This window comes from Tupaia chinensis, unplaced genomic scaffold (genome assembly GCF_000334495.1).
Source record: "Tupaia chinensis unplaced genomic scaffold, TupChi_1.0 Scaffold000230_1, whole genome shotgun sequence".
Taxonomy (NCBI): domain Eukaryota; kingdom Metazoa; phylum Chordata; class Mammalia; order Scandentia; family Tupaiidae; genus Tupaia; species Tupaia belangeri.
This window is the reverse complement of record NW_006159705.1, coordinates 172,994-184,339: the sequence shown is the minus strand read 5'-3', so window position 1 is coordinate 184,339 and position 11,346 is coordinate 172,994. Positions and strand designations below refer to the sequence as shown.

Below are 11,346 nucleotides of genomic sequence, written 5' to 3'. Positions count from 1 at the left end.
GTATCGAACTCTTGACGATCTCATCCCTGCTGACTCCATTCCTCCTCCCCTGTTCCTGGTGTCTCCTTCCCAGATGATGCCCAATCCACTGACACTGTAATTTCCTCTCATCCTGATCCCACCAGGATGGAAACATTATTCTCTCTACTGCTATCACCGAATACCCCATACCTGCATAGCCACCTTCTCTTTATTAAAATTTACCTTGCTCCAGTTTTTGATTTTTTGTGTGTGTATGAACTTTTGAGAACACAATCTAAATCTCATTTAATAATCATTCTGGTTAAATATCTGAGAGATTTATCAAAAATATTTACATTTCAATACAAAATTTTGGGTTGTATATTAAACTTAGATTATGATATATGATCATTTTTATTTAAAGGCTTTATAGATTAATTGAACAAAGTGAAAAGGCACTCAGCAAACATTACGGGGACAATTAACAGTGTGCAAGGATGCAGTGATGTGAGAGGCAGGCATCACGCGGTGCCGGGGTTCTGCTCCCATCACCATTTCAGTTTTATGTTTTTGTTTTGTTTTGTTTTGTTTGAACCATAAAAACCAGTAACTCACCAGGGCTATTTTCTAGAGAACAAAAGGAAGAAACACAATGTTTAAGAATATCTGTTTACTTTGTAATTTTCTTTTCCAAGATTTCTTTTGGAAACACTAATCATTCAGTCCGACATAGAATATGCTTGAAACATTTTGAGGGGAAGAGAGGGGAGGGACAGCACTCTCATTCCCAGCAAGAAGGTCAAAGTCACTTGCTGCTGGTCTCTGGGCTGTTCTCACCAGTTGTGGAGGAGTGGAGAGTGCACCTGTAAGTGAAGTCAGTGGGGGTCTTTTTGGCCAATAGGAAGACATTTTCTCCTTCTTATCAGCACTCTGATAGCCCAGCATAAGATGCAGGTTTTCTAAATGGACATCTCCTTCCTCTCTCAGGGCCTTTGTTGATTTTAGAGTGTTCTTTTACATTCTGATCATCACCTAATGATTCAAATGGTTTGAAGACTTGGAGATATTAGGCATTTCCTTACATCTTTGAATGTAGAGAAAGAATGTCTTTTTGGGACCAGCAGTTAGTGTAACGGCTATGTTGCTGGATTCCCATGTAGTCAACCACGGTTCGAGTCCCGGACCCAATGGCTTAAACTCATGCTGGGCACATGTGTGTGCGTGCCCAAGATCCCAGGAGGAGAATGGAGGAGAAGGGATTGCAGCGTGGTCATCCCTTCTGGGGGGTGACTTCTAGCTTTCTGTATCTCTGTCTCTGTCTTTCTGGCGAGCGCACGCACCCTATAGCAAGAAAACAAACAAACAAACAAACCCCTCCAAAGAATGTCTTATTGAAATGTCACAACCCAATTACGTTTAATTATTAGGATATTTTAAAATAACTATTTATTTTTTTACCTTTTTTCTGCAGAGAAGAGTTTTCATAATTGTTAATGGCTTAATCAAATTTGACCTTTTCTATGGACTTGATGAATATGGTCCTTTTAACTTGGTCATTATACATTTTATTTCAGGAGCCCAGTCTTGTCAGACTTACACATACCAGCAGACTTTGAATAACTAAACTTTGTGAATTATGTTTTTTCTTAGTATGTACAAGGAACTACCATGATGCCATGTAAGAAGAAGTAAAACAAGAGAAACAGTTCATTGATTTCTATTTCCCATATTTGCTTAATAATGCTTAATAAATTAATGAAGAGACTGTGGTCAAGTCTCTGATCCTTTTGGACAGAATATGTGTAAATATTGTTGTATTTGGATCATGGAATTTTTTTTTTTTTTGGAGAGGTTTTTTTTTTTTTTTTTTTTTTGCTATAGGGCGCATGCGCTTGCCAGACAGAGCCAGAGAGATAGAAAGCGAGAAATCACCCCCCAGGAGGGATGGCCACGCCACAGTCCCTTCTCCTCCATTCTCCTCTCGGGACCTTGGGCACGGGCACACACGCGCCCGGCGTGTTTTAAGCCACCGAGTCCAGGACACGAACCGCGGTCGACTATGTGGGAGTCCAGTGACATAGCCATTACGCTAACTGCTGGTCCCCTGGATCATGAAATTTCTATGAATGGTTTTTGTTTGTTTGTTTAGAGAGATTTTTCTATGAATGGTGTGTACTCGCCAGAAAGACAGAGAGATAGAAAGTAAGAAATCCTCCCCCCTCTCAGGGGTGACAGCCATGCTGCAATCCCTTCTCCTCTATTCTCCTTTCAGGATTTTGGGCACGCACACACACACCCCTGGCACGAGTTTAAAGTCACTGGATCTGGGATTGGATTGCGGTTGACTGTGTGGGAGTCCAACAACATAAACCTTTATACCATATGCTGGTCCCTCTATGGGTGTTTTTATTTTCCACAATTCATAACATTCTCACAACTTCAGAGGGTGAAAGAGTAAAAAATAAAATATACAGATCTTAATGCTTTTAACCAAGATCTGTATATTGGTTCATATGTCCCTAAAATTATTCTGTAGAAATTTGAAGTAGCAAGCAATTAGTTGGATTTTTCTTTCTTAGGATGACTTTCTCTAAGATTTTGTATATTTTAAAATAAATTTTTTTGAATAACAGCTTCAATTGTAAAGTCTTTAGTGTTCATTGAGTAGTATAGTATTATTGTTTTTTCAAATCATCCAGCACATCTTGCTTTGTTCATGCATCAGGAATTTCACGTTTACCCATAAATTTTTTTCTGAAACTTTCCTTCCAGCTTTGCTCTGAAGGGAGAGACAAACCATTTCCAATATGGCTGGGTGGACGTGTCTGGGATAATGCTTCATGTGGCAAAATCCCCTCCTGCCTGCCAATAGATCTTATAAGGGAATTTCAAGCCATCTCTCAAAGTAAAGAAATAATTGCTTGCTCAGGGCTGGCAGGTGGCATAGTAGTTAAGGGCATTGGACTCCCACATGGTCTACCACAGTTCAAGTCCCAGACCTGGTGGATTGCATTCTCACTTTCCCTCTAACTTCTCTCTCTCTCTCTCTTTCTCTCTCTTTCACCAAATTAAAAAAAAAAACGTAGTTTAAAAAATTAAAAAAAGAAATGATTTCTTGCTACCAAACTACTGGAGAATTAAAAAGAAAAAAACTGATCTGCATCACTCCACCTCTATCCATTGAAAGCCCGAGGATGGTGGAAGGAAACACTGTGGTCTCCTTCGTGCGTAGGAACTGGGTTTGTACAAATCACTCCACAGTAGGGACATTGTTTCCATCAGCCACAGAGATGTTCACAGAGAATTTTCTCAGTTGCAGGAATCATTTGTTGGAAAGGCATGCTCAAACAATTTTGTTCTACTGTCTTCATTACGGGATCCAAAGCTGCACTCTTGGCTTCTTTGAGAAACTCAATATCTTTAGTCTCCTGGTTTTCAATGCTTTTTAGTTCTTTTTGGGGAAAGAAGAAGTTGCTCCCCAGGTGATCACAGAACAAATCCAGCCACTCAGATGCAGTGCTGCTTTTGCCTCCAGCTACTTCTGTGGATTTATGAATGGCAAGGAGGATGGCATTCTTGAGGCCTTCTAAACTAACTTTTAAAAATGTCTTTATTTTTTCAGCTCCTTTCTATGAACAATGTCATTCAATAATTTTTTTCAATGTAACTCCTAAAAAAGCATTTCTGACTTATGAATGTATTGCCAGTAACTATCAAAATTTTTTCCTCAGCCAAAGAGATGAGAATATGTTTCTCCAGGTTAGCCCTGTTTCCGTTTAATGCAGGGCACATAGCTCTTATGTCTCTAGCCATGTTTAGTATTGTTTATTCCCATATTGTGGTGAAAATAACAGGAGTGAGCTTATGCCATAGGAAATCAACAATTGTTTAGATAGAGGTCGCTCCCTGGCAGGAGATCTTAAACCTCATAAAGAAATCATCTTTCTTTCTTTCTAGATAGTGTACAGGATCATTTGCTCTCTTGAATGCCCTGTGCATTTCCTTAAACTTCTCTGCTGCTTTTTTGAATAAATACAAAGATAAGTCAATCTTGTATTGACGTGTCAATGTGTATCTTTCCTCAGTGGAGGCATATTTCATTTCCTCATCAACTATTCTCAGGATTTCATGGAAATCACTTGGGCTGTAATCACGCTGTTGCCTCTGAATGTTGTTAATAGTTTCATTAACTCTTGTTATGATGCACTCAGTCGTCCTGTCAATGGACTCTCTATCTCTGGCCTCTAATTGCCTTTCAATAATTAAGAATTTCCTAATAATTCTGACATGTCTGATATAATCAATTTCAAACTTCTGTCCATAATTTCTATGAAGTATGTCTACTAGGTTTTTCTCTTGTTGGAAGTATTCCAACAGAATGTTTTCAGAATCCATATCAATGTTTGGCTCTTCAACCGGAGAGAGGCTTGAAGAAACTTCAGAGACCCATTTCATCCAAAATGCATTGAATATTTCATGTAACTCTTCCTCACTCATTTCTTTATCCTTCACAGTTAAAGCCAGCTTTCGGCTTCGTTCCAATATATACTTTTTATAATCTGCTTTTTTCTTATCCAGCCTTTTTTGACTGTTTTTCAGACTAATGAGTTCATTGGCTTTTCTTCTGCTATCTGAAATTAGTCCCTCCAGGTTTCTTAGCTTATTTTCAAAATCTGCTTTACATTGAATTAGTATTTCATTGTATGGGTCTTCATTAAAGTACATTTCAAGTTCTTGCATGATAGATTCATATTTTTCTGTAACAGGAGCCTCAAGTGTGCTTCTTTCAAGTGCCACTATTTGTCCATTCTGAATCTGATTGCTTATCTTCATGTACAAGTTCAGGACATGACTCCTCAGCTCCCAGGTCCATTCATTATACTTAGTTTCCAGTTTACTCATGGCCATGACCTCTTGGATGTTCCTGAAACTGAAAATAAAGTTCTCATTCACCAGTGCCCTCCACAAATCTTGAACTCTGAATTTTACATTTGATATCTTCATGAGACTTCCCCTGGGGTCCTGCTTGGCAGTCATAAGAATACTGTCTTTTAGTTCCTGGACATTGTGGCTGTAGCGAGGATTGGGAGGGGCCATTGGGGGGTTGCCATCCCAGAGGTGAGCAAAGTAGTAGACGTGGGTACTGACATCAAACTTAATGACATCACTGAAGCGAGTTACATCTGAGCACTGTTCTTGTTCTGCAGCTATGGCTGCCATTTCATCCAGTCTCAGTTCTAGACATCTTAGTCTTTCCATGGCTCGGTCTTTATCTATAACTTCTCCCACATTCTGATGGACAAAGAAGCAACTTGGGAATATTTTCACTTGCTTCATCCTCACAAAGGCTTGAACTGCTATTTGCAGGATATCCTGAATCTCTGATAGATTCTCTCCAAAAATATTGATGAGAGTCAGGTTTCCAAGTCCAATGACAAAGGTCACCAGTTCATGGTCTCGATTCTGGGACTTGTTAGTGAGTTCTGGGGACTGAAGTCCTTCTGTGTTCACAACAAGCACAAAGTCAAAGCCCAGTTCTTCTGTGAAGGTCTTCTCCACCTTCAGGAGCTGCATGTAGGCTCCATGGGTGTACCTGCCTGCACTGAAAGTGAATTGCAGCCCAAAAAGGGCATTCAGCAGGGTGGACTTCCCTGAACTCTGCAGGCCAACAATAGAGAGAACAAATAGACGTTTGTCTCCAAGTTTCTCAGAGACCTTGTCAAAAACAGCTGCCACCCACTTTAGAGGCACATATGACACATCCCCATCCATCAGCTCAATGGGTGCCCCAGATATCATCAGGTCTGCAGCAATTTGGGGAAGGGAGAGAAACAGGGAATCATTTATGGAGGATGCCTCTTCCAGAGCTTCATAGATCTGGCCAACTTCTCTGAGAAGTTGATCAATTCCCAAGGGACACTTGCTAATCTCAGTGGAGATGACTTCCATCTCATTTTGCCAGGATTGCAGGGAGTTGCCCTTTGACACCTTTTTCTTTTTGGTCTGAATCAGTGACCACACGTGTCTTTGCTTTTCACGCAGCTTTTCCAAGTGTTCTGCAGTCAGGTTGTCCATAAACATACTCAGCCATTGTATGAAGTAGAGTTTGGTGTTTGTTTCTGAATATAATAGGAGAATTTGAAGGACTGATCGCATTAAATCATTGGGAGGAAAGGCTTTGGTCAATTGCTTATGATGGATTATTTGTTTTGCTGTCTCAATCTCACTCTTGTGTTGTTCAATGCTTCTATTTCCGATTTCTCTCAGATGATAAAGTTCTTTGTCTTTTTTACACCAAAGGTGCCACAGTTGTCCCTGAAGGGGTAGTAAGTTTTCCTTAACTTGAGATAACTCAATTTCTTTCAATAGGACCATTATTGTCTGTGCCTTTTCTTTGGTTTCCTTGCAATCGTTTTGGTTTTCATCAATAAGGAACCCATGCTTGTGAGCAATCAGGGCACAGTCCTCTAAGCTCAGTGCAGTGTCTGAGAGTTCTAGCAAACGTCTGATTGTAGTTGTGAGCTCCTGTGTTAATTCTGCTTCATTTCTATTCCTGATGCCAATTTTTACTCTTTGGCCAGAATTACTAGTCATGGTTTTTTCTCTGTCATCAAGCAAGCAGATCAAAGGTCTTGGTGACTGGAACAGGTCATGGCAAATTTTTCTGTTTTCTTTATTTTCATCAGAAGCTGACATGAGGACCACAATGAGAGAAGAGACCTCCTGCAGGAAGGTGAGCTGTCGCCGATGTTCCTTTGCATCTCCATGAAGATTGGCAAAGGTCACACAGTTGTTAAATCTGTCCTCTTCTTCTCCCCCAGGACAGAACCAGCAGATCTCTATAACACCCCCCATCAGGAGATAGTCTTTGCTACTTCCTATACAGTGTCGGTGAAAAAACACATCATGTTTACGTTTAATGAGAAGCCAGTTCATGATCTGAGATTTGGAAGCTGAGAGGCCATTTCCAACTCTAACGAATCACACGATGGGCGTAGAGACTTGACACATCTGCTGATTCTTGTAACTCTTCTTTTCTTTTTGTGCTCTCCTTTTTTGCTGCCAGCTTTTCCTGATTTGTCGGAAAGGCCAGAGAGAGAACTCAATGTGAGAAGTGCAGGGATTAGGCACCACAAGGGGAAGAGCAAACTGACAAATGCTAAGTTTGGTCAAAATATATTGTCTGGCAAAATCATCTGCACAGTGAAAAATTGCCATTTGGATATCCATTGGGTGAATGTGGGATCTCGTCTCAGTGGTCAAAAGTTTAGTGGAACTGTCACTAGCTGCCATGAAATCTTCATATGGATTCCAAACCTCCTTTTCTTGATTTGAGGCAGTTGAATAGACTTGGTGTTCTGTGTTTCCATTATCTTGGAAGACCAGGTATCTCAGCCCATAATCCAGCATCAATAATTTCTCTAGGAAATAGAAGGGAAGCTCCTGTTCAGAGCTGGGATGGGTATTGTACACAGAAGTCTTATTAATCAGGTTGAAATTAGCTCTACCCATCCTTTTTGGGTAGTAGTGTTCTAGGCCTAGACGCTGAAGTAAGCTTCGGAAGGCTTCATTTTCAATCACCTCTTGCTTGTTACTTTCACTACCTTGTAGTTCATGGGGCTGTTTCTTACAATCTAAGAGACTTTGCAATTGCATTCTCATCTCATCCATTTGTAGAGAAGGAACAGTGGTTTCATGATCCCCAGCAATGAGCAATCTCAAGTCTATCTCTAGGTTTTCCCAATCATGGTCTGCCCCAAGTTTGGTGAGGACTTGTGCTACTTCTTTAGACAATGATGGTCCCATGTGTTGTTTCATTAATGTCAGGCATTGCATTTTCTTTTCTGAAGAAATTGTTGTGACTCGAGCAGTAGCTGTCAGACCGCTGTGTATCATAAATGCCTGAGCCTTATAACTGCTAATATTTTTGATCCTCTGGTATTGATCCTGGGCAGATCGCATTTCATGCAGTAGAAATTTTAAGTCATCACACCCGAGGAGATACTGAAAAGTCTTGTTTACCTCATATCCTGCACCAGCTGCAATGGAAAGTAGCAAGAGGTATGTGTCTGGCTGGTCTGTTTCTTGGAGGTAATTCAAGAAGCTGCTGAGAGCCAAGCTGACCTCATAAGTGGCTTTTCTTTGACTCTCCTTCACTATTTCTGGGGACTCAGATTTGACTTTCATTTCCATGAGTTCATTCTGGGTCTCTTTTAAGATTTCAATTAATTCTGAAAATTGGGAGATGTTGATTTGTTCTTATTCTGGCTCTGACTGGTGGATCCACTGCATGATGGAGTGAGTCTCAGGAAAGCTTGTCACGCTGTAGATGTGTGGATCCAGCAGGCTGCACAACTGAGATTTAATGAACTTAGTTTGATATTTGGAACTCTTTTTGCAAAAGATGACCATGCTTACAAGAAAATCCTGCAAATTATAATCTGTAAGGCACATGTTAATCCAGATGTCATATCTTTTTATTTTTTGACTCAACATTTGCCTAAAATTTAAAAGTTCTTTAAGCTGCTCTTCAGGATCAGATATCTTCCAATGTTTCACACCCTCTAGGAAAATTCTTGCCTTTTTCTCAGCACTCAGTAATTCCTTTATATGCAGGGTCAGAGTACTGGGTCTAGACAGATCAGTGTAGCACTCCTCCAGGTAGTGAGCCAGCTGAATAGGATTCTTAAAATCAGTTCTGTGGCTGGAGAGGATGATGTCCCAGATGGACACCAGCTGAAGTTCCCGGTCAATGACACACCAGGTTTGATTGCTGGCAATGAGGCCAACTTTCCACTGGACAAGGTCATCTGCTTCTGGTGGGCCACCTCTGTGGCCCATTGATAACTGCATATTAATTCGGAGATTCTGGGACATTTTCATCTCTGTGTCTGTTTGTGAATGAGAGTCTGACACATTCATACCACCAGCAACTTTCACTCCAAAGCCACTGTAGCCTCCCCTTATGTAACTGTCCAGAGCCTGTGCTGACTGCTGTCTCACTTCTGCCAACTGCTCTTGTTGGAAACCCTCTGAAACGGCCTTCCACCAGTAGATTCCTCCCAGGTGCAGAGGCCCTTGGTTAGCATGAGAACCAAACCTGTGAAAGAACTTTTCAGTTCTGCGCATCAATGAGGAGAATCTGTGTGGACCTGCATTTGGATCTAGAAGGTCTTCCATGTATTTCAGTTCTTGAAGAGCAGCCTTGGAGAATTGGAGCTGATCAATAGAAAAGTGGAAGGAGACCATGGGGATGTATTGAAACTTCATTAAGCAGAAATATGAGCGCTCAGAACATGATCGTTTGGATTCCTTAGATTCTGAATGTTTGTTGTAATCTGTTTCAGCTTCTAGACTAAATCCCCAACCTCCACCCTTGATGGAGGCAGTTAGACTAAAGCCCAGCTTCTCCATAGTCTGAGTAAACATGGATTCTGCTTGGGAAGACGTAAATTCCATCGTTTCCATTCGTGTGTGCTGCTCAGGGCCAGAGAGTGAAAAGTCCTTGGGGACACTGAGTAACTTTTCTCTCTTCTCAATCAGTTCACTTTGGTGATGGGTTTTATAAATTCCCTGCAGAGCCAGCCCTCCAGATGCCCATGTCAATAGCTCTTTGTCTGGTAGGTTTTGCCTCTGGGATATTGTCCCTTCTATTAGAGGTGGACTTCTCTGCACCTCTCCCATGACTTCCCTTAGAGGCTTTTGAGGGGGTAGCCTGTATTCCTCAGTAATTTCCAGTGGTCGCTTCAGGTCTGGATTTTTCCTCATTGCTTCTTCCATTTGTTGCCCTCTTTCTGACTGCAATTCCTTCAGTTCCTGCAGTGCCTGTTCTGCTTGCTTCTGCTTTTTCTGGGTTGCCCTGTCCTGAGACTCCTGTAAGTCTGAAAGGCTGTGTGACAGGGTAAGCAGCTTCTCCAGGGCCTTTTTCTCCCATGGATGTTGTGTGTGGGATTTCAGCTTCTGCAGGTCATTTTCTTCCAGGTGTTGTAAGGCCTGGGCAGAAGTCACACCCAGGTGTTCCTTTAGAATGGGCAGCCAGTAATCAACAGATAGTCCCACTTCTGTCAGCATCTCTTGGAGATTTTGGCTCCTTTTGGTGCTGAGTGGAGGCTTGGAAGGGGAATATTGTGCTGTGGCCATGGCTGTGTGAAAAATAGACACTTAACTTAGAGTCCTGACCTTAGCAAGCGTCAGTCATATGGCCAGAAAGGTAAGTGTACTGATGACACAAGTCTAGTATTTTTCCTACTCTCCCTTTGTTGTTGTAACACATATTTTTAAACCTCTTTTTGTCTTCATGCAAGACATCGTAGTTGGTGCCGTCAACCTTAACAGTGTTTGTAGTTGGCAGGATGAGTTGCAACATATTACGGCATTTTCTTCTATGGAAGATCAATTCCTTGGAGAACGTTAAGCTGAGGTTTAGAGTTAAAAAAATTACATGAGTTTGACAGCTAGGTATTTAATTTTAAAAAAATATTTATTTATTTTTTATATTACATTTAATCCCATATATCTTTTTTTTTTTGGAGTTTTTTTTTGCTATAGGGTGTGTGCGCTTGCCAGACAGACAGAGAGAGACATAGAGACAGAAAGTGAGAAATCACCCCCCAGGGGGGATGGTCACACCGCAATCCCTTCTCCTCCATTCTCCTCTGGGATCTTGGGCATGCACACACACGCGCTCGGCGTGAGTTTTAAGCCACCGGGTCCGGGACGTGAACTGCGGTCGACTACGTGGGAGTCCAGCGACATAGCCATTACGCTAACTGCTGGTTCCCATAATCCCATGTGTCTTTATAATGTATAACATTTCTTTTTCCAGCATGGTTACCATGCATATCAGTCAAGACAAAGGCATTATATATCAGTAACAAATAGCTTCTCATTTTTTTCAGATTACTATTTTTTTATATTCTTCTTCTTTTTTTAAAAAAAATATTTGATAGCTATACATCTTTTGGCTTGTAAAGGGAATTTACCCAACCTGAAGTATTTCTCAGACCAGTCCAGTTGAGAATGCTATACATGTTATCATTAACAGATAATAAACCATTTCTGTGTGCCACAAATGTTATGCCTCTCTGTTGGTATTTACTTTTACAACAAGGGTAATGCCACTAATTGGTAACTTTTTCACTATTAGTTTTTGTGTAAACTGTGCTGCCTGGCTCCCTCGCTGTCTCACTGTTACATTTTCTTGGGTTATTCAATAATATTTATATTCTCTCCCACCTTTTTTTAATGAGCCTTTAACCTGGTTAATGCTTGTTACTGACTTTTCACTCCTCATAAAGCCCTAGTTAATGTCATTTTCTAAAATGTGAGTAAATAGTACTGATGCCATCCACATCTGTGAATGTAGATTTAAGTGCTTCTCTCTAT

General features: G+C 40.9%; 1 pseudogene; it reads right to left on the bottom strand.

The window, feature by feature from the left end:
* Positions 1-2,344: 2,344 nt before the first annotated feature.
* LOC102468577 (interferon-induced very large GTPase 1-like) lies at positions 2,345-10,394 on the bottom strand (annotated as a pseudogene).
* Positions 10,395-11,346: the final 952 nt, after the last annotated feature.